The sequence below is a fragment of the Globicephala melas genome, chromosome 3 (genome assembly GCF_963455315.2).
Source record: "Globicephala melas chromosome 3, mGloMel1.2, whole genome shotgun sequence".
Classification (NCBI taxonomy): Eukaryota; Metazoa; Chordata; class Mammalia; order Artiodactyla; family Delphinidae; genus Globicephala; species Globicephala melas.
In genome coordinates, this window is record NC_083316.1 from 160820071 (window position 1) to 160846495 (window position 26425).

The 26425-nt window shown below is 43.4% G+C and overlaps 1 pseudogene; it reads left to right on the forward strand.

Annotated features, from left to right (window-relative positions):
• The first annotated feature begins 18177 nt into the window (after positions 1–18177).
• LOC115865544 (olfactory receptor 7D2-like) lies at positions 18178–19281 on the forward strand (annotated as a pseudogene).
• Positions 19282–26425: the final 7144 nt, after the last annotated feature.

A 26425-nucleotide genomic window follows, 5' to 3' on the forward strand; every position in this document is an offset into this window, starting at 1 on the left:
CCTGGCCTCAGGGGCACTTGGCTCTGGTGGGAGGATGAACCCCACAGTCCTAGACCAGCCCTGAAGCCTCAAACACTAGCATGTGTGAAACACAGGCAGAGAAACCACCTTTTCAATGGAATTCCATCAATACTCTGTCGAAAGGTCAAAGGAGGTAAAACTGAAAGAACACTGCTGAGTGAAAAATATTTAGATGGTAAGGGTATGTAGATAAACAAATCAGGACAGTGGTCATGAATGGGGCAGGATGGAGATAAGTCAGGCATGGGAACATCAGGACACCTCACCACTGCCCACAGGCCATTTAATAATCTTCATGATGATTCCAAGGATGTGTATATTATTACTAAATCTCACCACAAAACATTTTGTACATTTTTCCCTGAATATATTTTATGATAAAAATTTTAAGAAGAAATTCAGTTTGGAAAATAACATAATTTGTATATGTTTTTTTGCCCTGTAAGGTGGCAATCTGAGTTTTCATTCATGGTTTTGGCAGCAAAAATTAGTAATATCGACTGAAAAAAATGCACAATATAAAAGTTGAGGATTATGTTTTATGTGGCAGACTTCCTGAGGACTCAAGCCTGGGAGGCCGTCTCTCAGGTAGCTCTGAGGGGCTCCAAAAAGGTAAGGGAGAAGCCAGGATATATAGGAGTTTTGCGATAAAAACAAGGTAGTGGAACATCAAAAGATTATTGTTAATTAAAGAAAACTAGGTATCTCAAGTTAATGAATTAGCGCTTTTCTACATGTGGGAAGATGCGAGAGTCTGGGCTCACTGAAAACATTCCTTTGATATGCACCTTAACTATCTAGGGCCAGTATCCTTTTTTCCACCCTGAATCCCCTCAGGGTGCACAGTTGGGGATGGCTTGATGGCTGATGACTTAATGGCTGCAACATCCTTTGTTTATCGATATGGCAGGCAGCATTTTTCATCCACAGTAACAAGCCATGTATCTATTGGGTTGGTCAAAAAGTTCGTTTGGGTTTTTCCACATTATGGAAAAACCCAAATGAACATTTTGGCCAAGCCAATATTTAGAAAAAATGGATTACATAAATTCATCATCATTTGTACCTTTTAAAAATAAAGGGTGGCGTGCACTGATACGTAAAAATCTGGAGTATTTATCAATAGAACAATTAAGCAAAGTGTATTGATAAAGATACTGAGAAATAAAATATTGCCTGCCATATCAGTAAGCAAACGATGTCACAGTCATCAGCGATTGCAGCGCCGAAAAGGTGAGCCGGTGAGCCCGGAGGAAGCTCAGGATGTGAAAACACAAGATACTGACCCCAGATAGCTGAGGTGCATATCAAAGGAATGATTTCAGTGAGCCCAGACTCTTGCATCTTCCCAAACATAGAAAAGCGCTAAATTCCTTAACTTGAGATACAGTAAGTCCCTGCAAACGACCCTTCAAGTTGCGAACTTTCAAAGATGCAAATGAGCGTTCCATCAACGTTAGGCTTGAGTGAAACTGCAGCTTGCCCTCCGTCTCCTATTGCTGAAGATCCTTCAGCTCTACCATCTCCCACCTCCTCTCTCTCCTCCAGTCAGTCACTCTTCTTGCCTGTTCACTCGATGCCAGCCCTGTATGCCAGCTGTTGTACTGTACTACTGTACTTTTCAAGTGACTGTACTGTAAGATTAAAAATGTTTTATTTATTCTTTTTTTAATGTATTATTTGTGTGAAAAGTATTATAAACCTATTTCAGTACAGTACCATATAGCGATGGTGTTAGCTGGGTACCTAGACTAACTTTGTTGGACTTACAAACAGATCGGACTGATGAACGTGCTCTCAGAACCAGAACTCATTCTTATGTAGGGGACTTACTGTAACTAGTTTTCTTTTATTAACAGTAATCTTTTGTTCCTACTACCTGCCCTTTGTTGCAAAACTCCTATATATACTAGCTCCCCTCTCGCCTCCTCAGAGCAGTTTTCTCAGGGTTACTTGAAATGCTGCCTCCGGACTTGAACTCCTCAGTATGTCCACTGAAGAAAACACAACTCTCAACTTTCAGGTTGTGAATATTTTTTTCAGTTGACAATACCTTACACCCCTTCTATAACTGTTATGGTAACCTACTGTGTTAGGGGGGTCCCTACCCTAGGTTTGACTGACAACACATTACTGCCAGGAACGTATGAAAGAGTTTATTACTTCCATAATGGAAGTGTCTGGGGAGGGCAGGGAAGGCCTCTTAAGCAGGTGGGAAGTGCCTGGACAGAACAAGGCAAGGAGCCTGGCCTGAGTTTTTTTCGTTTGTTTTTTTAAAAATTTTTATTGGAGTATAGTTGATTTACAATATTGTGTTAGTTTCTGCAGTACAGCAGAGAGAATCAATTATACATAAACATATATCCACTCTTTTTTAGATTCTTTTCCCATATAGGTCATTACAGAGGACTGAGTAGGGTTCCCTGTGCTATACATTAGGTCTCTATTAGTTATCTATTTTATTTATTTTAATTAAAAAAATTTTTTTGGCCACACCATGCAGCACATGGGATCTTAGTTCCCAGACCAGGGATTGAACCTGTGCCTCCTGCATTGAAAGTGGAGAGTCTTAACCACTGGACACCAGGGAAGTCCCTCTATTTTATATATGTTAGTGTGTATATGTCAATCCCAATCTCCCAATTTAACCTTCCCCACCCCCCTTTCCCCCCAGTAACCATGTTTGCTTTTCACATCTGTGACTCTATTTCTGTTTTATAAATAAGTTCAGTTGTGCCATTTTTTTAGATTCCACATATAAGCGATATAATATGATATTTGTCTTTCTCTGTCCGACTTACTTCACTCAGTATGAGAATCTCTAGGTCCATCCATGTTGCTGCAAATTTCGGCCTGAGGTTTTTGTTTGCTTGTTTGTTTGAATTGAGATTAGGAGGCGGACTAGTGTGAGGTTTTGCACAGAAAGGCAGAGGCTACCAAGGATTTCATCTCTTACCAGCACCAAAGAAGTAAGCACGCAGGGCTTCTTGTCATCTTGTACAGATGTGGGGCACCAGGAGAAGGAAGGATGAGGCTTTAAAAGTTGTCAGCAGTCAAACATAAAAAAAGGGAGTCAGACTTCTAGATTCTCATCTGGCATGTAAAGAGCACAGAAGGGGACATTCCTATTATCCTCACCAGAAGAAAGCAAACAAACCTCAAATTAACGGCTCGGATCTATCAAACCATTAATCACAGGGCCGACTGCTGTCTCCAAAATTGGAGAGAGAGTAAAATAGAAAATTTGAAATACGCCCACAATATTCTGCTCTTAACAATGCCTGTCCTCAAAAGAGTCTGTTTTGCCAGTGTCTAACTGACACGGTGGGAGGGTGAAGTAGGAGATGGATGGGCCCCTGGGCCAGACAGCTGGTGTTTGTCAAGTGGAGCAAAACTGAAGTTTTGTCCTCAGCCAGACAAGAATGATGCCCGTTTCCCTTCCTCCACTGATATGGAGGGAATGAACCAGCAGTGGGGAGTTTGTTGCAGCAAAAATAGAAATGAAGTTTTTCCTCTCCTGAGAACAAGGAAAGTTAAGGGAACAGTGATCAGGCTAGAGAAGAAACCAACAGGCCTGAAAGAGTTAATCACTCCTAGCTATATTTTAACTGGTACTAATCTGTAGTGTCTGTAACTAGATTAGTCCTTCACAAAGCTAACCTATCACTACCTGACACTATGTGAATTACATCCTGCACCTATCACCCCCTAACTCTGTGTGATGTAAATTACGTCCTTCACCTGGTGTTTAAGCTCCCTGCACTCCCTTGTTACAAGTCACCCCTTGTCGCTTTTTGCATTTCAGAAAGAAGGTCACAGGCCAATAAACCAGAGACAAACAGGCCCAGTTACCGGGATGGGCTGCCTGACTCCAGCTGTGACTGTTTTGAAATAATGCAAGAAGAAGAAAAATGCAAGACCTTCATGATTTGATCCTTATCATACACCCCCGGACTTCGAGCCCCACCTATAAGATCTCCTCTGACTCCTCAGGAAGTGAGGGCACAGTTCTTGAGGTGCTAGCCTGCTGTGTTTTCCCCTTTGCCTGGCAAAGAATTAAAAGCTATCTTTCTTTTCCTCCAAAAACTCTGTCTCCATATTTCTGTTCAATATCAGTGCACAGAGAGCCAAGATTTTTTTGGCAACAGGGGAAATTTGCTAACTTGAGTCCCCTCTAGCCTTTCTGCCTGACCTAAGTTGAGGGAGAGAGAGACCTCAGAAAGACTTGTGAGGTTGAGAGTTTTGTTTTGTTTAAACCCCAACAGCAAACACGTGGTGTGTTTTCTGAAACCACTTCACCAGCTCTCCAATTCCAACTGGGTGTCTTACAACTCAATTCTACCACTAACCAAAGTTAACATCAAATTCCACAGTTGAAGGGCCCAGTCCTGTTGTTGGGGGAACCTCTGACCGTAACTGCCCACCCTGGCCAGACACGATAGTAGCCACTTGCAATGAGTTATCTTACAACAGGAGGTTCTGGTAAGGAATGAACTAACAGCTACCACCAACCATAAGAATTCGGCAAAGGTCAAAAGGAGAGAAGAGATGCCAGTCCGTGTATCTTACCAACCTCCCAGAATCCGTCTCACTGGAATCCATCTTGGCTGAGCGATGGTCGTGCCACCAGGAAGGACCCTGAGTCAGAATGATTGGCCAGAGACAACCCAGAAACGAACCCCATTACTATAACACGTGAGACTTTGAGCCATGTGGCAGAGCAGTTCTTCTGGGTTCCCCTACCCTGCTGCTCTCCACCCGGGCGCCCCTTCCCAGTGAAATCTCTCGCTTTGTCAGCATGTGCGTCTCCTTGGACAATTCATTTCTGAGTGTTAGACAAGAGCCCATTCTCAGGCCCTGGAAGGGGTTCCCCTTCCTGCAACACCACAAGACGACCCCCGTGTCAGATGCCAGCTGCAAATGCAAGGCCCAGGCCACACACGTTTCTGGATGGCTGACGACAAATTCGGAAGTTCCCTATAACCCCTCATATCTGTTAATTTGATAGAATGACTATTAGAACTAAGAAAAATGCTTTACTTATTATTATCAGTTTATCTGAAAAGATACAAGTCAGGGGGCTTCCCTGGTGGCGCAGTGGTTGAGAGTCCACCTGCCAATGCAGGGGACACGGGTTCGTGCCCCGGTCCGTGAAGATCCCACATACCGCAGAGTGGCTAGGCCCGTGAGCCATGGCCGCTGGGCCTGCGCGTCCGGAGCCTGTGCTCCGCAACGGGAGAGGCCGCAACAGTGAGAGGCCCGCGTACCGCAAAAAAACAAACAAACAAAAAGATACAAGTCAGGAACAGCCAGATGGAAAGGGTGCACAAGGCAAAGTAGGGAAACAGGGGTAGGAAGGTTCCATGCCCTCTCCTGGCATGACAGCCTCCCAGCACAGTGATGTGTTCACCAACTCAGATATCTCTGAATCCCGAGGTTTAGGGGTTTTGATGGAGTTTTCAACATTGGGGGCTTGAGCATGGGCTGGGCTGAAAGCTCTAAGCCTCTAATCATAGCTTGTTCTTCCTGGTAACCATCCCCCATCATGAAATCATCTATGGGTCTGGAAACAGTTGCCTCATTAGAACATAAGATGCTACTATCACCCTTATCACATGGGAAATTCCAAGGGCTTTAGGAGGTCTTTGCTAAGAACCATGGACAAAGACCAAATATCTTTCTTATACCACAGAAGGGTCACAGCCCATGGTCACATACTGAGACCCAATCATGGGACTATAAAACATTTCCTTTCCACCCTCAACGTACCACCACATCAAGAAGACACCTGGGCTTCCCTGGTGGCGCAGTGGTTGAGAGTCCGCCTGCCGATGCAGGGGACACGGGTTCGTGCTCCGGTCCGGAAAGATCCCACATGCCGCGGAGCGGCTACGCCCGTGAGCCATTGGGCCTGCGCGTCCGGAGCCTGTGCTCCGCAATGGGAGAGGCCACAACAGTGAGAGGCCCGCGTACCGGGAAAAATATATATATATATGTATATATATATATATATACATATATATATATATATTAGGTGTTAGGATTAAATGAGATCTGGGTAAGGTGTTTGCACAGTCCCTGATATATGGTGAGCATTAAATAATTTTTATTTCCATTAATAATATTATTGATTTTATTATTAAATAAATGAACGCATAAATTTTCCTCCCTGGAAAAAACCATACCGCGTCTGTTTGACATGCACCACGGAGGACAAATAGTTGATAATGATGCTGTGAATTAGAGACGCAGGGCTTTGGGAAGGCGGGAAGGGACCTGGAATTTATGGATTTAATGCCAGCCCTAGGAAGAGCTAGGCTGGGGCGTCAGGTTCGTGGTTTCGAGATTCTGCTTCCCCAAACATTTGGAGAACTCAGGAGAAAACGGGTCCTCTTGGGGAGAAAGGTGGCACTGGGGTCCCCACAGACTAAAGCTCCACCCACACTTGAAGACCAGACACACAGTCTGAAGACTCTACCCGAGGTCAATGCACAATCTGAGGAGAGACAGGTTGCGGGTGCAGAGCTGCCCAGAGAGGCTCCGGGGCCAAAGTCACCACGCACAGTGATGGGACAGGACGCCCGAAGTCTCGGCAGCTGGCCCAGCCCCCGCGCTGAGAGCTGGAGGGGGCTTAGGTCTGAGCTGAGCCCCAGGCGGACTTGGGTCTGCAGACTCCGGAGTTGACCGCAGCAGGGTACGGGTCCCACAGTGGTAGGTTCCGACTCAACCCCTCCTCCCTGTCTTGGGACACCTGGCCCCTCAACTCACCATTTCCTGGCTTCTGGGGTTCCCCTGGGGTCCTCCCTTCCACCTCTGCAGTTCACAGCATCATATACGGTGCAGACAGACACCTGGGACCCGGGAGAGCCGATGAAACGCTACGCTGAGCACCTACAGGTGCCTCTAAGCGGTCGGCTAAGTGTTGCCCCACCCACCTTCCCGTGCTGCGCCCCTGATTGGACAAGTCATGAGACCCCACCCCCTTTCCCTGAGTGACAACAGGGCAGAAGGTCACGACGTGGTTGAACTTAATGAGTTTCAGCCAGTGGGCTGGAACTTGCCCCCTCCAGGGAAGTTTGTTTTTAAACAAGACTTTTTCATAGGTGTTGCTAACCAATATTATGCATAATCACACAGTGAAAGCCACAGGGCTTATGGGAAAAATGGGATTGGGTGGGGTTCAACACTCAAAACTTGTCACTGACATTAAAAAAAAAAAAAAGGGGCTTCCCTGGTGGCGCAGTGGTTGAGAGTCCGCCTGCCGATGCAGGGGACACGGGTTCGTGACCCGGTCCGGGAAGATCCCACATGCCGCGGAGCGGCTGGGCCCGTGAGCCATGGCCGCTGGGCCTGCGCGTCCGAAGCCTGTGCTCCGCAGCGGCAGAGGCCACAACAGTGAGAGGCCCACGTACCGCAAAAAAAAAAAAAAAAAAATGCGTGACAGGTAACTTTTAAAAATTGTGAATCACTATGCTGTACACCTGAAATGAATATAATATTGTGAATCAACTATACATTAATAAAAAAGAAAGTTCAAACTAAAAATAAAGACGTGTGTATGACTGGAAAACATCAGTTCTAGAGGCACCTGTGGTTAACAACACTGCGCTGTGTACTTCAAATGTTCCAAGGGTAGAGCTCATGTGTTCATATTACAAAGAAAAGGAAAAGCAAGGTGAACACCATGCAATGATTGTAAGTGAAATGAAATAAGTTCTCTCTAAAAGCGGTTATGAGCAACACCCCTAAGTGTGAGGACGGGAGTGTGGTAGGGCTGGAGGAGGCTGTGCTGGTGCGGAATCTGGGGGCAGCCTTGGGGGCTGACAGCATGAGGGACACGCGGTCTGGAGACGCGGTTCCAGGGGAAGGGACAGGACACAGACAGTGTTCCTCTCACAGCCTCAAAAGACAGACACGAAAACCGATGGAACCTGAGAGGGACAAGATGCCTGAATGTCCTGCGTGTCGTAACCAACAAGTCTTATAGAGATGAGCAAATTCACAGAAGCCTCGATGAACAGCTGCTGGGCTTGGTCAAGGGGACACACATGGAACTAGGGGCCTGCCTGTGCTTCTGGAGCGTACGTGCAAAGGTAGGAAGACTGATCATATACCAGGGAGAAAGCAAATCTCAACAAGTACCAAAGAAGCTGTACTGGGACTTCCCTAGTGGCGCATTGGTTAAGAATCCGCCTGCCAATGCAGGGGACATGGTTTCAAGCCCTGGTCCGGGAAGATCCCACATGCCGCGGAGCAATGAATCTTGTGCGCCACAACTACCGAGCCTGTGCGCCACAACTAATGAAGCCCCCACCCCTAGAGACTGGACTCCACACCAAGAGAAGCCACAGCAAGAAGCCAGCACACCACAATGAAGTATAGCCCCTGCTTGCCACAACTAGAGAAAGCCTGTGCGCAGCAACAAAGACGCAACACAGCCAAAAATAAAAAATCAAAAGAAAAAGAAAAAAGCAGCAGTATCATAAGGAACATTTTCTAATCACAATGCCATTAAGTCAGGAATCAACAATGAAAAGATAATTTTAAGGCCAGGGAGCTGTTCCCGTTCTCCCACTCCGGCCGCATCTAGGAATGGACCTAGAAGCCCACCATGGCTTCTAAAGTCTGGCCCGCTTACAGCCCGGCCCGCTTACAGCCCAATCTCAACACAGCAGCTAGAGCAAACTTAGAAATCAGAAAAGGACATCACATCACATCATTTTTGCTACAAAGCCTTCCAGTGGCTTCCCATCTCTCTTACATTAAAACCCTAATTCCTCACATGGGTCTATAAAGCCCTGAATGACCAGGACCCTGACTTTTGACCACACCCATCTCACACTATTTTCCACGTTGCCTTCTGAAACACAGGCCTGTGATTCAAATATGTCAAACCAGTTCCTGCTTCAGGGCCTTTGCATGCGTGATTTCCTCTCCCACGAGTGCCAGGTATACTTTTCCACTCCCCTTCTTCTTGGTTGGCCTTTTCTCAACATTTCCGTCTTATATCCAAATGTCACCTCCTCTGAGAAGCCCCCAGGCTTGCTCCAGCACATAGCCCTATTTTATTTTAATCATATGCATCATTATCTTTACCTGTTTATTTATCCTTTGTCCCTTTGCATAACCTCACCCACAACTAGAAGGAAATCCCATGAGGGGAGGGTCCTTATCTGACCTGTTTATCACTCGATCAAAAATGTAAGGTGCTCAAAAAGGGCTTACATGTTGAATGAACAAGGGGACATCTGCTAGGCTGACTGCAAAGCAGATTAGCAAAGGGCTCTGTGAAGGTCCTGACATCCCCATCATTCAGGTACTCCTGATCTCAGGCTCATTCCAACACTCACGGTCAAGGTACCTCATGCTCATTAGGGCCTGGGCATTGCCTTGTCACTCAGGTGACTCTTTGGAAAGCTTGCCCTCCTCTCCACTGCTTTGATATTTGTTCCAAAGCAAGGTCCACAGGTGTCCCAGGGATCTAGAGCAAGACTTGACAAAAGATATTTCTTAATCTAGACTTGTAAAAAAACATGGAGATGCAGTAAGATGTTCCCTAAGGGAAGCTGGGTACCCTGGAGGCCACAACCAAGAGGAGAAGAAGTGGTTTAGGAAGAAAAGGGTGTAATGAGGGCTGAGGTGTGGGGCTGGAGGATGTGGAGATGAGGTGAGGGCAGATCCCACAGGTGGCTCCAACGCTGCTCCCAGTGGGTAGACGTGGCAGAGCAGATCACTCCCCTGACCCTTGAGGGGGAAACTCTCTAGAAACAGTCAAAGCAGCAAATTATTTAATGGGAAGTGAGGGGATTCAGCCCCAGATAATCCTCTTATTTTCTTCTCCTCTGGCTTACCTATCCCATACCAGGAGGAAACGCCCTTGTGCCACACCAGGTATCAGTCTGGCCCTGAGTCCCAGACTCAGCTCGTTGTCTCTGATCTCTGTCATTTGTCCTCCATTGGGAGAAGCAAAGATCATAGAGCCCAGACCTTCAGAAATTCCATTGTGAGGACCTCGTGTTGCTTAGAAACTGCTGTGGCAAAGAGGTAAGAAGGAGGCAAATCTTTTCCTTGCATGCTTTCCTGGCATAAAGGCAGGGATGTAGGGGGAAGAAAAGCCCACCAAAACTAAGAAAAAGTCCCCAGCCCTGGAAAGGGCTCTCCAAGCCCCAGTCTACACTCTTATGTTCTTTTACCTCTATCTCTAGGTCAGCTCTCCTTTCGTTGTCCCTCAATTCTGGGCTTCCCCCTCATAACCCACTCTACACTCACTTGAATATCCTTCCCCCCATTTTTTTCTTCAGGGGGACATTTCTCCATCTACAGAGCTTCTCCCCTATGCCTAACACTGAGCTAGGTACTGCACATAAAGAGGGAAGTATAATGTATTGCTCTGCTGGGAGGATGCAAAACCAAGAAATGAAACACGTGCATGCAGTGTGATAGCTTGTCCCAGGTGTGGTCCAGTTTCCACAAGGTACGGGGAGGTCCAAAGGGAGTGTGTTCATCACTGCCTGGGGATGCCAATGAAGATTTCAGGACCGAGTATGGAAGGGAGCATAGGACTTTTCCAGGTGAGAGAGGACTCATCCAGTGAGAGCAGCTGGTAAGTGCAAAGGTCCAGAGCTACGAAATTGTACAGGATGTTCCTAGAATTATAAGATGTCGAGTAGTTGAGTATCTAATGTCAAAGTATTTTATTCCAATAGATAAAAATGTGACCCTCCTACAAATATATAGTGAGCGTATGTCAAGGACATTTATTAATGAGGGAGCCAGGTGAGTAAAGCTAGTTTGCAGAGCATTTGAGGAACAGGAATTTATTTTGTCAGGAATGATGGATTTAGTTTTTCAAGTTAGATACAAAAATACAGAAAAATAAAACCTTAGCCCTTGGAGTTATCTTTTCTATCAGATAGAGAAGTCTTACAGGGCAATAAAACATAACCTTTGGGGTAATATTTTTAGATGAACAGAAATAATTTGCATTCCACTGGACAGAAACTGCTTGCAATTTATTAATCTCCTATGAGTTAACACTAACTTCACAGAGTCTAGGTACGGAACAAAGGAACACTTGCCCCCAAAATGAGAGAAGTAGGCAGGCCTATCAGAAAATACTTCAGCATGATATTGAAAAGAAATGTAGGCATCCTTTTGCCTTATTGAAAAGTTTTGGGTAATTTTCCCCTTAATTCAAAGGATGGATTGGAATACATGATGAGGGTGGGAGTGTGGGAGACAAACCTGGAGTAATAAGACAGGGACCAGATCGTGGAGGACATTGGGATTTGGTCTTTCTCCTGGAGGATATAGAGCCACTGAATGATTTTTTAAATGCATACAATGATGACACTGAACTATTCTGACATCCCCTGCAGGGTGAACTTAGAAGGATGCCAGTCTGCAGCCCAGTGGAGAGGTTATGCGGACCTGAATTAAAGCAGCATTGGTGAGCGAACAAAGTGTCCAGTGGCCGTTTCTGTTGACACCTGGATACCCAAGGCAGTCAGACTCTCCCTAAACAGCAATCATCGTATGTCCATGTGCTTTATTAATCAGTATTGTAGCAATAGCCTTCCTCACTCAGTCCTGGCTTCATATCCTACTGCATGTCTGAGTCTCAGATGTTCCCACTGACAAAGTTCCTCTCGCTTGTCTGCCTATGATCCATGGAGTCCTGAAGCAATAAACCTGCATCTGTCACATAGTCTGATTATATCCCTCCCATACAGATCTTTTATTCTGTATGCTGTATACATACCACTACCACCATCACCAAGTATTCAAAATCAAAGCAAATATCTCCAATTCTCTGCTAGAGTCATCAGCAATGTCTGCCTCCCATTACTGGATGTTACCCAGTTTGCAATCCCTCATTATCATTGCAGCCAGGTGGAGATCTTTTAGTTCTGCAGGCTGTTACCTTTGAAATGAACACACCAATTATAACCTATACAATTCTGTGATGGTAAATATTTGGTCAAACATTATTCAGGGTGTGTCCATGATGTTTCTGGATGAGATTAACATTTGAATCTGTAAAGTGAGGAAAGCAGATTGCCCTCCCTAATGTGGGTGGGCCTCATCTGATCAGTTGAAGGCATGAATAGAGCAAAAAGGCTGAGTAAGAGAGAATTCCTTCTCCCTGACAGCCTTCAGCCTGTAACTTTTTTTTTTTTTTTCCAGCTTTCAGGCTGGAACTAAAATATCTTCCTGGGTCTCAAACCTGCCAGCTTTCAGACTGGAACTATACCATCAGCTCTCCTGGTTCCTAGGCCTTTGGGTTCAGACAACTATATCTTAGTTCTCCTGAGTCTCTAGCCTGCCAACTGCAGACCTTGGGACTTGTCAGCCTCCATAATGTGTGAGTTAATTCCTTATAATAATCTCTTTACACACACACACAGATCCCCTGCTGGTTCTGTTTCTCTGGAGAATCCTGACTTATTACACAGTTTCTTCATCTTTTCTTTTTTTAAAAACATTTATTTATTTTTGGCTGCGTTGGGTCTTCGTTGCTGTGCACGGGCTTTCTCTAGTTGCGGCAAGCCCGGGCTACTCTTCGTTGTGTTGTATGGACTTCTCATTGCAGTGGCTTCTCTTGTTGCAAAACACGGGCTCTGGGCGTGCAGCCTTCAGTAGTTGTGGCATGTGGGCTCAGTAGTTGTGGCTTGCAAGCTCTAGAGCGCAGGCTCAGTAGTTGTTGTGTACGAGCTTAGCTGCTTCACGGCATGTGGGATCTTCCCAGACCAGGGCACAAACCCGTGTCCCCTGCGTTGGCAGGCAGGTTTTTAACCATTGTGCCACCAGGGAAGTCCCTTCACCTTATTTTCATCTTTATATTTTTATTTTACTCCTGCTTTCCCTTTCCTTTCCTCTTCCAACCACTATTCCCTCTCAGCCTAGAATAATGGCTCATGATAAATTATCTTTTGTTGAGGGGGCTATACCTGACCTACCCCATGGGAACAGGGAGAATGGAAAGGCCATCCTGAAATTTGTTCCAAGATAGGAATATAGTTCTCTATAAATAACTTTTTCTGATCACAAAGTATCAATAATATATTCTCATTGTGGAAAATTAAGAAAATGTAGGGACTTCCCTGATGGTCCAGTGGTTAAGACTGTGCTTCCACTGCAGCGAGTGTGGGTTCAATCCTTGGTTGCAGAACTAAGATCCGGCATGCCATGTGGGGCAGCCAAAAAATAAAATAATTTTAAAAAAATGTAGAATAGGAAGAAACAAAATCCAAAGAAAGTAGGCACCCATAATCCCATAGATATAATCAATGTGGACATTCTGGTGAATTTCTTTCTAGTCACAGAGTTCATCTCCAAATTGCTATTGTTCTAAAGGAATGGCTTTCTGTCCTATTCTCCCCACTTACGATTATAACATGGACTCTTTGTCATGTTAGTGTTCTCAACCGTCCCATTTTGTTTGTTCAAAAATCTCCACTCTATAAACATTATACGCTAACAGCAATACTCCAAACAGTATTCAGATAGTCCCTGACTTACAGTGGTTTAACTTTACTATTTTTGACTTTCTATAATGAAGTGAAAGCGATTAGCATTCAGTAGTCTCATGATGCTGGACAGTGGCAGCCACCGCAGCTCCCAGTCAGCCAGAGCAATCAGGAGAGTAAACAACCGATGATGCACTTACAACCATTCTGTACCCATACAACCATTCTGTCGTTCACTTCCAGTACAGTATTCCATAAATTGCATGAGTGAGTCAACATTTTATTATAAAACAGGCTTTGTGGGAACTATACTCAATATCTTGTAATATCCTCTAATGGAAAAGAATATATTCTTTACATATAGATATAACTGAATCACTTGGCTGTACACCTGAAACTAACACAACATTGTAAATTAACTATACTTCAATTTAAAAATGGGTTTTGTGTTAGATGATTTTGCCCAACTGTAGGCTAATGTAAGTGTTCCGAGCACGTTTAAGGTAGGCTAGGCTAAGCTATGATGTTGGGTAGGTTAGGTGTATTAAACGCGGTTTCAACTTAATGATATTTTCAATTTACAATGGGTTTATCAGGACATAACCCCTTTATAAGTCAAGAAAGATCTGTAACAGTAATGTTCTATAAACATTATACAAGGCCGACCCCTGAGATATTGCGAGTTTGGTTCCAGACCACCACAACAAAGCGAATAGCACAATAGTGAGTCGCACGAATTTTTTTGGTTTCCCCGTGCGTATAAAAGTTATGTTTACATTAGACTGTAGTCTATTAAGTGTGCAATAGCATTATGTCTAAAATAACAGTGTGTATAACCTTAAAAAATACTTTATTGCTAAAAAATGCTAACCGTCATCTGAGCCTTCAGTAATAGTAGTAACATCAAAGATCACTGATAATAAACAAGTATGATATAAGTAAAGTATAATATAACAAGTATAATAAAGAAAAAGTTTGAGACATTGTGAGAATTATCAAAATGTGACAGAGACATGAAGTGAGCAAATGTTGTTGGTAATACGGCGTCAATAGACTTAGTTAACAATTTGTAAAAAATGCAGTACCTGTGAAGCACAATAAAGTGAAGCACAATAAAATGGGGTATGCCTGTACTGTAACAGCAATACTCCACAGTACATTCTAAAATACCATAATCGATTTCCCTGTGTGGGCTAGTGGTTAAGACTCCACACTCCCAATGCAGGGGGCATGGGTTCGATTCCTGGTTGGGGAACTAAGGTCCCACATGCCACGCGGCATGGCCAAATAGAAAATCATTCATTCATCCATTCGGTTCAATAAAATAAAATAAAAGCACCATAACATAAGAAGTAATGTTGCAACAGTCTCATACCTAAATCTTTTGGGACCAATCTAATAACCTATTTTCTTAGAATTAAAATAGAGGGCTCCCAGTGTATATATACATTTGCAGGGGTCCAAATACTTACTAACTTGATCTCTAGAATAGCTTAGCCAAAAGGCGTCTTTTCAAACACAGTCATGCCATTTCACTTATTATGACCAACATTTGATAGTCTCATTAAATCTGGTGCTGGTTTTGTTTTGTTTTGTTTGCTATTTCTTTAAATGGAAACATAGTCTTGCCATATTACCCAGAAGTTGTGTTCCTAGTATTGACCCAAGTGAGTTGTAAACTTATGTCCACACAAAAACTTATACAAATTTTATGTAGCTTTATTCATAAGTGACCAAAATTGGAAGGAACCAAGATGTTCTTCAGTAAACAAACTGTGGTTACATCCAGACAATTAAATATTATTTAGGAATAGTAGGGAGTGAGCTATCAAGCCATCAAAGGACATGGAAGAACTGTAAATGCATATGTAAGTAAAAGAAATCAGTCTTAAAAGGTTACACGATTCAAACCATATGCCATCCTAGAAAAGGCAAAACTATAGAGACAGTAAGATCAGTGGTTGCCGGTGGTTGGAGAGGGGAAAGATTACATGGAGCACAGGGGATTTTTAGGGTACTCTGTATGATACTATAATGGTGGATAAATAATATTATGCATTTGACAAAACCCATAAAACAGTACAACACCAAGTTAACTCTAAAGTAAACTATGGACTTTAGTTAATAATAATGTATGAATAATGGTTCATTAATGATAACAAATGTATCACAACAATGCAAAATGTTAATAATAGGTAAAACCAAGGTCCAGCAGGGAGAGCGGTAATAAATGGGAACTCCACTTTCTGCTCAATTTTTCTGTAAACTAAAACTACTCTAAAACTAAAGTCTACAAAAATAGCATCTAATTGTTCCTTTACTTTGGTTTTCATTGATATATTTATGGAACTTGAGCATTTTTTCATGTTTTTATACACTTGTATTTAGCCTTTATTTTTTTCTACTTGTTTTTTTTCTTACTGTTTTTACGAGCTTTCTAATATGTTGTATTGCACTTTTATATTTTCTTATAAATCCTCCCTACCTCATGTCATTTGGTATTATTGATAAACACATGATTTATTGAATGTATTTATTTATTTGGCTGCGTCGGGTCTTAGTTGCAGCATGTGTGATCTTCATTGCAGCATTCGGGATCTTTCGTTGCAGTGTGCAGGCTACCCTCTAGTTATGGCACACAGGCTTAGTTGTCCCATGGCATGCGGGATCTTAGTTCCCAGACCAGGGATCAAACCCGTGTCCCCTGCATTGGAAGGTGGATTCTTAACCTCTGGACCACCAGGGAAGTCCCTACTGAATGTTTTTTAAACTACTCATCTAATCCTTTGTGATTCCTTTCACTGCTCTTCTATTTAGGAAGCTTGAACACTTCATGAAGTCATATAAATACATTATTTGTATTCATTTCTAATAGTGTTCTGATTTCAGTTTTGCCACTCTCTTTTCTATTAGGTATTTATTTTGAGGTATTTTTCAAATGTTTTCTAAACACCATTTATTATATCATTTATCTTTTATGGGTTGTGATATATCTATATTACAAACTAAATTCTCATATTGGCTAATATCTGTTTCATGACTGTCCAGTTTGTCTCACTGATATTTCTGTATTTATGTCCATTGCACTGTTTTAAAAGTTGCCTGTCCGCCTTCATCTCCTTTTACAAACTTTCTTGAATTTTCAACTAAGTTAATATTCCTTAAGTATGACCAGGCAATACTACTAATCACTTTCCTTGAGTGGATGGATCATAAGAGTCTTAATCAGAATAATTACCTCAGAGGAGTCAAAGGTAGCAACATTACCATAACACTCAACGCTACAGGAAAGCAGAGCCTATGCCTCTTACCTTTCTATACTTAGTTCTAACCCACTGCCTGGCATACAGTAGGCACTCAAATAATAGTGGAATAAATAGAAGATGAGGAGATGCAGAGAATCGTTTAGATGTCTACAAATATCTAAATATTATAATGACAAAGAGAAATGATCTTCAGAGAGAGGAACTAAAACCATGTAAGTTATAAAGAGACACATTTCAACTCAAAGGAAGGAACTTTTTCTTAAATATGTATGAAATTGAGGATAACTGTCTCTTAGTTTAGAAATTCCCTCCTGTGGTAGAGACGTAATGTTCAAACAGAAATTAAGACTTTTTTTTTAATTTTAAGGAGGGACATAAAAGGTAGAAGGCTCTCATTCTCTTTATTTTCAATTGAAAAGGCTTCATGATAAGTGGTCTCTTTGTTCTTGGTTAAAAGATTTTATGATAGGGACTTCCCTGGTGGTGCAGTGGTTAAGAATCCGCTTGCCAATGCAGGGGACATGGTTCGATCCCTGGTCTGGGAAGATCCCACATGCCGTGGAGCAACTAAGCCCATGAGCCATAACTACTGAGCCCATGTGCCACAACTACTGAAGCCTGCGTGCCTAGAGCCTGTGCTCTGAAACGAGAAGCCACTGCAATGAGAAGAACACGCACCACAACGAAGAGCAGCCCTCGCTTGCTGCAACTAGAGAAAGCCCGTGTGCAGAAACGAAGACCCAATGCAGCCAAAAATTAATTAATTAAAAAAAAAGATTTTATGATAGGGAATTGCCTCTACAAACCCTGACAATTTCTGTCATTCATTCAACAAATATTTATAGAGCACCTATTATATACCAAGTACTGTACTAAGTGCTTAGGTTACAAAATTAACAGGAAACAGAAAAGGCATAGTCCTCTCAACCTAAAGAAATTTAAAGAACTGCAACACGAGCATGCAGGGCACCATTAGAATGTATGGTGGGAGTTCTGATTTGGTCTTTGGAATTGGGGTGTATTATGCTACACTGATCATTACGACAACGACAGAGGGACAAATTGGGAGAGTAATGGAGAAGTTACAATATGATAATGGAGGAATTATCTATAAAATCTTTGCACGATATCCTTCTCCGAGTCAAACCTGAGACAGAGAATGGTCTGCTTCAAGATATTATTTCAAGGCAAATGGCATGAGGGTAATAAAACATCATTAAATTCTGCAACTCCCAATGATCTCTTTCTCTCTACGTTTCCCTGGAACTTGAAGAGACCACAATGGCAAGGCAGAAAGGAGTTGTTACCGAGGCTGGTACTTTCGCAGGAATTATACAGCAAAGGAATAGTCATGAGTCAGGGAAGATGCAAGACACCCCTGCATGGTGTGGGACATTCATTTCTAAAGAGGTGTTCCTGGTAGTAGTGGTTGAAGCAGGGAAGGGAGGGTATTATTGAGGAGATCTTGGTCTAGAAAATGCTAGATAAAACATAAGACTTCATAAGTGAATGAGTTTCAAATGTATGGCACATTCCTGTTTTGTCATTGTTTGAACATTATTCTTGCCTCTTTCCAGGCAATTTCCATAAGTTATATAGAAACAGGGAACCAAACAGCTATTTCAAAATTCATCCTTCTGAGCCCTTCGGAAGATATGGACCTGCAGCCCCTCCTCTTTGGGCTGTTCCTGTCCATGTACCTGGTCTGTGTTATAAGGGAACCTGCTCACCATCCTGGCCATCATCTCAAGACTCCCACCTCTACTCCCCCATGTACTTCTTCCTCTCCAACCTGTCCTTCACTGACATCTATTTCAGCACCACCACAGTCCCCAAGATGTTAGTGAACATCCAGACGCAGAACAAAGGCATCACGTATGAAGGCTGCCTTACCCAGATGTATTTTTTCATGATCTTTGCTGGGCTAGATAATTTGCCACTGACAGTGATGGCCTATGACCAGTTCATGGCCATCTGTCACCCTCTATATTACATGGTCATCATGAACCCTCGCCTTTGTGGTCTCCTGCTTTTGTTTCTTGGTTGATCTGCCTGACATATTCTTTGTTGCAAAGCTTGGTTTTGAGGGTGTCCTTCTGCAAAGAGGCAGAAATCCCCCACTTTTTCTGTGAACTTGCTCAGATTCTCAAGCTCACCTGCTCTGACGCCCTTGTTAATGATATCCTGCTGTATTTTGTAACTGGCCTGCTGGGTGTTATTTCCCTGACTGGGATCCTTTTCTCTTATTCTTATCTCCTCCATAATGGGCATTTCATCTACTGGTGGAAAGTATAAAGTCTTTTCCACCTGTGGGTCTCACCTCTCAGTCATCTCCTTGTTCTATGGTGCAGGCCTTGGGGTCTCCCTCACTTCTGGAACAGCCCATCCCTCCAGAAAGGGTTCAGTAGCCTCGGGGATGTACACGGTAGTCACCCCCATGCTGAATCCCTTCATCTACAGTCTGAGGAACTGAAGGGGGCTCTGAGGAGACTTTTCACTAGAGGAACGTACTCTCAGTGAGACAATGGAAGTTAAGGGCAGGCAACAGAGATCTCAAGTGCTGATAATTGGTGTTCCTGAATATGTTACCTGAAGACATAGAAAAGAAATACCATTTATGATATACTAGAAGAAAACATTCCTGAGCCAAAGACAAACTTGAAGCAGCACACCAGAATGTTCACTGTCCACCAAGAAAGAATGGCCAACTCTATATAGGAAAAAAATCTAAAAAAGAGTGGATATATGTATAACTAATTCACTTTGCTGTACACCTGAAACCAACACAACATTGTAAATCAACTATACTCCAATAAAAAGTTTTTAAAAAAATGGCCAACCAATAACAAAACTTCTCATGAAAACAAACTATTTCAAGGATATAGAGTCCTACAAGCATCATGGGAGGAGAAATCAAGTCAAGGAATGCAGATGGGGAGAAGAGAGGACAAGAGTGACAACAGAAGTTTACACACTGGCTCATCTTTTAACCCTCTCGGGTTATTCTAGCACCATGCCTACTGGACCATGTTCTTCCCTGGTCTTGGTTTGAAAACTATTACTTGGACCGTCTCATACCAACCTCCCTCACTCCGTAAGATTTTACTTACTGATTCTTGCTTTGGTGTTGGCTACTGACTTATACTGAGGATAATAAGAAACTTAATAAGAAACTCCTTTAGGAAAATCATTGTAGTGTCTACTTTAAGAGAAGGGAAATTCTGGTCTTTGTCAATCCATTTGATCTGGAATAAAGGTCCACAGCAATCTACTCGCTGTCTTCCTCGGCTGGCCCTTGCTTCCCCAAATCTTCACACACCTGTTTCCTTTTCACAAGCTGGGCTTCAAATCAAAACTGTCAGCTCTTCCGAGAGCTCCACCCTGACCACCATCCTCCTATTCATTCGTTTCCATAGCACTTATCATATTTTGAGGGGTGGCAGAACATAAAGGCTAAGAGGGCTCTGGGTTAATATTGCCATCATTCACCACGAGTGCAACCTCATGCAAGTTACTTAACTTCTCTGTGCCTCTATGCCTCATAATATATTTCCTGAAGAGTTCTGGTGGGGATTAAATGGTACACATAAGAGAGCCCAGAACAGTGTCTGGTATAAGCACTCAATAATTGTTGTTTTTTTTTTTTTTTGCGGTACGCAGGCCTCTCACTGTTGTGGCCTCTCCCGTTGCGGAGCACAGGCTCTGGACGTGCAGGCTCAGCAGCCATGGCTCATGGGCCCAGCCACTTCGCGGCATGTGGGATCTTCCCGGACCGGGGCACGAAACCGTGTCCCCTGCATCAGCAGGCGGACTCTCAACCACTGTGCCACCAGGGAAGCCCAAGCATTCAATAACTGTTATCCATCACAAGATCCATGAGAGCTGTCTGGGTCCATGTTCACCACGTGAAGGTACAAAGGGATCCATTATCAGCAGAAAAGGTAGAAAAGCTGACTAGAGAGGGTTGATCAGGCTATGGATTTAGATGAGGCTGAATGAATCCCCAGAGCTCTGACTTAGGGCACTGAGGACGTCATGTAGGAGGGGGCCCTGTGCAAGGCTCAGCCCTCTGAATCGCCCCAGGAGCACCATGTGCTGGATATCAGATCTGTAGAGTCCAGGAGAGAACTTTCCTGGATCTAGAGACTAAGGATTGGACCAGGAAATGGCCCCAAACAAGGACTCCCTACAACAGGGAACTGGAGGGCAGAGCATCCTTTATACTGGTTCAGCTCCATGGGGAGATTCTCTTGAAACGAGAGCAAAGAATTAAAACCTGTCTTGGGTTGACTTGAGGAACGAGGAACACTCTTGTTGAATACAAGATTTGGACGCAGGCAGATTCCAATGTTTGAATCCTAACTTTATTATTTACTCTCTGTCTCTAAGCAGCCTCAGATTCTTCATTTGTAAATAATTGCTGGGGTGATTATAGAAAATCAGTGTTAAGTATCAAATGTACACATTTTGAAAAAGCAGTGGATACCATATTCATGAACACAATATTTGTGCCCCCATCTTGTGCCAAAAAGAGGTATATCTATTGGCAGGATCCTGCACCCCACAAAGCTCTGCCCAGCTGCATTCTTCTCCAGGAGAGGTCTGAGTGTGAGATAAAAACTGATAGCTGGGCTTCCCTGGTGGCGCAGTAGTTGAGAGTCCGCCTGCCGATGCAGGGGACACGGGTTCGTGCCCTGGTCCGGGAAGATCCCACATGCCGCGGAGCGGCTGGGCCCGTGAGCCATGGCTGCTGAGCCTGCACATCTGGAGCCTGTGCTCCACGATGAGAGAGGCCACAACAGTGAGAGGCCCGCGTACCGCAAAAAAAAAAAAAAAACAAACTGATTGCTACTGGAAAAAAAAAAAATCACTTTACTCAGTGCAATGTCTTAGCTTCCAACCATTCTATGGGACCTCTGGCCCTGGTGACCTGGGGCACTGGAGTAAGATGAAGCCAAGATAGGACCATCCTAATAAGCCTGAACAGTGTCTGACTGTCCTCCATCTTTCAATTAGTTGCAGGTATAGAAATTATTATTCTACCACAGGGATTTTCAACCTCGGTACTGTTAACATTTGGGGCCACATAATTCTTGGAGGGGGGGACGGGTACTGCCCTACGCATTGTAGGACGGTTAGCAGCTTCTGTGGCCTTATCCACCACATGCCAGCAGCTTCCGCCACTCTTACCTCCCATTCAAAAAAGTAAAAAGGTCTTCCCTGGTGGTGCAGTGGTTAAGAATCCGCCTGCCAATGCAGGGGACAAGGGTACAAACCCTGGTCCGAGAAGATCCCACATGCCGCGGAGCAACTAAGCTGGTGTGCCACAACTACTGAGCCTGCGCTCTAGAGCCTGCATGCCACAACTACTGAAGCCTGCACGCCTAGAGCCTGTGCTCTGCAACAAGAGAAGCCACCGCAGTGAGAAGCCTGTGCACCACAACGAAGAGTAGCCCCTGCTCACCACAACTAGATTTCTCTCGTTGCGTGCAGCAACAAAGACCCAACGCAGCCAAAAATAAATAAATTAAGAAAAAAAAAGCAAAATAATAGGGAATTCCCTGGCGGTCCAGTGGTTAGGACTAGACCCTGGTCAAGGAACTAAGATCCTGAAAACTGTGCAGCGCAGCCAAGAAAAAAAAAAAAAAAAACTCCAAATATTGCCAAAAAAAAAGTAAGGGTTAGACCCTAGTTTTCCTAAGGCCCAAAAGAGAACGGACCTAAAATACTGGTCTCTAGACAGAAGAGTCCTTGCATGGAGAAGGAGGCCATAGGTCTGGAACAGACCATCAACGGACATTTGTTGAATAAACAGATGAACAAATCTTAGTGACCGAAGCGCCAGAGAACAAGAATCTTATCTGTTCATTGGTTGCCTGGGTAATGATGGGGAAGGATTACAAAGGGACATGAGGAAACTTTTGGGGGATCACCACCTTGACTGTGACAATGGTTTCACAAGTATACATATAGGTCAAAACTTATCAAATTGTATATTTTAAGAATGTGCAGCTTCTTATATGTCAATTGTATCTATATAAAGCTATTCTCCCTCATTTGAAATTCTTGCAATATAAACACTGGCCTTGTGGCAACTGTAAAAATAGGTACCATTTCTTCCCTTTCCTGTACCCATGTCCCTTCTGTTTAATTCTGAGGACCCTTCCACACTGGGCTGACTCATGTGACTGCACTGGGCAATGGGGTGCAGGCAAACATGACACATGCAGGGGCTTGAAAAGCACCCTGCAGAGTGGAGCTTGCGCTCTTCTGGAACCCTCTGGCATCATGTGTACAGGCCCCATCTAGACTACCGGGGGATGAGACCGGAGTGAAGGGCAAGTAACCAAACCAGCAGCCAACTGCAAGCACATGGTAAGCCCAGCTAAGAACAGCCCAAATTGTCAAGCAACAGAATTGTAAACAAAGTAAATGGTGGTTGTTTTAAACCACGGTGTTTGAGGTAGTTTATTATGCAGCAAATATGAACAGGCCCCCTTCATTCCATTCTACTAAGGAGCACGCACAGGCTACCGTTCTTCCTACGCAGCAAATCGCATCAAATGCCAATGGATTTCCATCAACTTCAACTAACATTTAAATTGAGATTGATAAAGTCCTGATGTACATGTGTGTTATATAATGTCCCATGTTATCTCTTCAGCTTTACCTCCTACTTCAAAGATTGTCCTTTTACATGTCAGAGAATGTTATATGTGTTTTTCTGTGCCTTTGCACTCAGGATTGACATGCTGATTCAAATCTGATCCTGAACACTATAAATAAGCCTTCTACACGTAGCTTGCATCATCTCTTCAATACGGCTTTCCCTGAACTTCCAAAGTTCAGCATCCCTCCTTGGGGCCTCGTTAATGGATTACCAGGCCACACTAACTATCTCATTTGTTGTTTATATCTGTCTCTCCTCCTAGACCTTTACTCCTTTAAGGACAGTACCATGTCTTTCTTCCCAAAGCCTAGTCCAGTGTAAGGCACTTAACTGATATTCACTGGTTCCCTAGAGAGGAAACACTCCTGAGTGGAGTGGAGTTACCCAAGCATTACATAAGACAGAGCTGCTTCCTGCTGGAGAGGCCCCAACAACTGAAAGCCACAGTGAGACAAGAAGACCGGGTAGGAGTATAATTACAAGTTCTCTCCAGAGAGACTGTGTAAGGTATCACGACTGTCCCAAGAACTGGCAGAACAGTGCAATGAGATGCAAGAGCTCTGAGCCACTTAGGTGGCGATGGGAATTCAATTTCCTTCTGCCCTGTTACTTGACATGATGGAGGAACTGGGTTGAGGGAGTAGCTGTGCTGGGTTCCCAGGGCTCCTAATTAAAGAAAGAGTCATATTTTACTCAATGCTGAGAGAAAGTGCTCTTCTCCCCTTGGGCTTGGCTTCTAGGGTACATTTTTTTTTTTCAAATGTAGGCAAGAGCCAGCCAATAATTGCTATTTCTTCACTAATGAGCTGAGGAAAACTTTTGATCTGCAGAACACTCACCACCTTCACTCACAGATGTGCAACTGCCCCCCACCAAGCACCCAAAGACCTGCATGGAGCACTGCAAGTGGACAGGGTGCAGGGACTTCAGGAAGACAAACGGAAGATGGAAGCCCTGTGACCTGCCCCCCTGACATAATGCACTATAAGCCCAACTGATCTATCAGGTGGTACCAGCATGAAAGGTACTGCAGTTGACAGATGAAGTGAGGCTGAACAGACAGCACTCAATAAATGGTCCCAGTTTCCAGCTGATAAGTTGACTTATTTCACCTGTGTATTCTCAGGTGAATGACTAACTTACAGTGGTGTGTAGAAGACGGCAGTTGGTCTATGTTACAGTATTCAAATCTGCCTTCTTCTTGGGTAAGGTAGAGAAACTTTTTTAGATATCACAAATATTAAGTCAGAAGGATTGTCAAAGGCCTGAGGCTGGAACTTGTCTTTAGGAAGCAGATTTATTTATCTACTTAGATTCTCAAGGCGTAACTGAGTACTTTTTAAAAAAATCAGCTTTTATTCTGAATTCATAAAAGTAGCAGTGGGCTAAAGACAAATATAAAGGAACGCACGTAGCTTAAACTGAAGGGAAAGGATTTTCCTGGGCTCGTGTAGAACAAAGGACTACAGTTTAAAGAATTGCTAGTCTTAAGCTCCTATTTAAAGAGTCTCTAGGGAGTTCCCTGGTGGCCTAGTGGTTAGGATTCCAGGCTTTCACTCCTGCAGCCCGGGGTTCAATCCCCGGTCAGGGAACTGAGATCCCACAAGCTGCACAGCATGGCCAAAAGATAAAAATTAAAGTTAAACAAACCCAAATAAATTTGAAAGGCTGCAAAAATAAGTAAATAAATAAAATTTAAAAAACAGTCTCTAGAAGAACCCAAGAACAGGGAAGATAAAAATAAGGACACTGGAGGATACTTTAGCCTCTGACACAATAGCTACACAATCAGCAAACACAGACTAACTTCTAGCTAGAAAAACATTAAGCACATTAAAGGACTATCTACTGCGGTTCACTTTACCCAACACATCATGTCAAGATTTCAACAAAAAAACTGCAAGCCGTATTAAAAGGCAAGGAAAAAAGAAAAGAAACAGTCTAAAACAAGAAAGCAAGCATCAGAACCAGACTCAGTTATGGCAGAGATTTTGGAATTACCAGACTGGGAATTTTAATTAACTGTGGTTAATATGGTATGGGTTCTAATGGATAAAGGGAATATGTAAGAACAAATGGGTAATGTAAGCAGAGAAATGGAAATTTTAAGAAAGAATCAAGGACTTCCCTGGTGGCTCAGTGGTTAAGAATCTGCCTGCCAATGCAGGGGACACGGGTGCAAGCCCTGGTCCGGGAAGATCCCACATGCCGTGGAATAGCTAAGCCCATGCTCCACAACTACTGAGCCTGCACTCTAGAGCCTGTGCAACTACTGAGCCTGCGTGCCACAACTACTGAAGCCCGCACACCTAGAGCCCGTGCTCCGCAGCAAGAGAAGCCACCGCAATGAGAAGCCCGTGCACTGCAACGAAGAGTAGCCCCCGCTCGCCGCAACTAGAGAAAGCCCGCGCACAGCAACGAAGACCCAACGCAGCCAAAAATAAAAAAATTTAAATTTAAATTAAAAAAAAGAAAGAATCAAAGGAAATGCTAAAAATAAAAAACACTATATCAGAAATGAAGAATGCTATCAAAGGATGGGCTCAATAGACTGGATGTGGCTGAAGAAAGAATGATCAGTGAGCTTGAAGATACAGCAGTGAAACTTTCAAAACTGAAATGCAAAGAAAAATATGAAAAGAAAAACAATACCCAAGAACTGCAGGACAATTTACAAAAGGTGTAAATGCATATAATGGGAATACCAGAAGGAGAAGAATGAGAGAAAAGAACAGAATATTTGAAGTAATAACGGATGAGAATTTTCCAAAATTAATGACAGATAGCAAACCATCACAGATACAGGAAACTAAGAGATCATCAATACAAACGGGATCAATAGAAAAAAGGAAAAAAAAAAGCCTAGATCTAGGCATATTATATTCAAATTGCAGAATAACCAACATAAAATAAACCTACACTTTACTAACAAAAACAAAAAGGGTTCTTGTACCTGGATACTTTTTTTTTTTTTTTGTGGTACGCGGGCCTCTCACTGC